The sequence below is a fragment of the Sinocyclocheilus grahami genome, unplaced genomic scaffold (assembly GCF_001515645.1).
Source record: "Sinocyclocheilus grahami isolate Dianchi unplaced genomic scaffold, SAMN03320097.WGS_v1.1 scaffold1198.1, whole genome shotgun sequence".
Taxonomy (NCBI): Eukaryota; Metazoa; Chordata; class Actinopteri; order Cypriniformes; family Cyprinidae; genus Sinocyclocheilus; species Sinocyclocheilus grahami.
The window spans coordinates 20,121-21,405 of NW_015506377.1; the positions used below are offsets into that span (position 1 = coordinate 20,121).

General features: G+C 35.4%; 1 protein-coding gene across 2 annotated transcripts in view; it reads right to left on the reverse strand.

The window, feature by feature from the left end:
• LOC107567930 (nucleolar protein 11-like) overlaps nucleotides 1-1,285 on the reverse strand; it is a 59,017-nt gene that overhangs the window by 11,593 nt on the left and 46,139 nt on the right. The window lies entirely within an intron of this gene.

The window sequence follows — 1,285 nt, forward strand, 5'->3', positions numbered from 1 at the left end:
CCAAATACACAAAATAATGATCTTTAAAAAAAGCATCATATGACCCCTTTAAAGCCACTTTCTAATTTGTGAAGCTCAATTATCTGCTGCACATCAGAAATATATTTTAGTTTTTCTCATTGTGATGGGTGAATAATTTGGAATTTGGCCATTGTTTTCCCTCCTATTTATATTTCTGTGAAACAGGAAGTCATGGCTGGATAATTTCATGTTCATAATCACCTGGTGTGGTCAAAAATTTGATTATGAATGGGAATATACTTCAGATATATTTTACTTATAAGAATTTCTAGGGGTACCAGTAAGGAGACACGGAGACACGTTTACCTGTATACACATACATTTTGTATCGTATAAGCGTTATTCTTATTCTTCAATGAAAGGTTAGATTTTTGTGATTTTTAAAAATAAAAGATAAAAAGGATTAACAATTCAGATTTATTTTCACAGCCGTCTTTGATAATATTTATAGGGATGCACCGATACCGATACTGGTATTGGACCCGATACTGAGCTCCTGTACTCGTACTCGTTAAAATGCCCTGATACTAAACGCTGATACCACACAGCATGTGATAAGTGCCATATTCAGACAAAGAAATACCGACAACAGACAGCAGAATGGGGTTATTAGAGATTAAAGATGTCTACGAAGTATATGTATGCAATGAATATAAAACATTCAGTATTAATGCCTGTATAGCTGATTTGCGCCAGCTGATAAGCAAATCACGCTGAGTGGATTGAGCGCACGGCGGCGCAGATGCACGATCTTGTCGAGTGAATATCCCTTTCTCACAGACATCACTGGAAAGTTTGTAATTCGGTCGGATATGTCAAAAAGAAGTAAAACAATGCACATATTAATGGGAGGGAGGGAGAGAGATTCTGATCTGAATCAGATGGAAACAGAACTGCACTTCCTAACAGAATGCCCCAAATACACAGATATACGGACAGTGTTCTATGATAAAATACAGCAGATCCATCAGACATTTAAAACTCTTTCAAACCAGGAGAAACTGCCGTATCTGTTAGGAGAACAGAAGAACTGCTGTGTTTGCTGCTCAATATGTGTCTGCCTGTCACCATAGAAGAGAAAACTCAACCTGCCCTGATCTGATGTTTCCAGCACATGTAGATTCTATTATGCCTAATTACTGTATTATATTACTTAGATGTATATTTTGCTTCTGTAAATGTCTAATCCCTTATTTTATTTTTATTTCTAGATTATATATTTACATTAGTAATTAATTTTGCACTACATGCTTAATACTTTTTA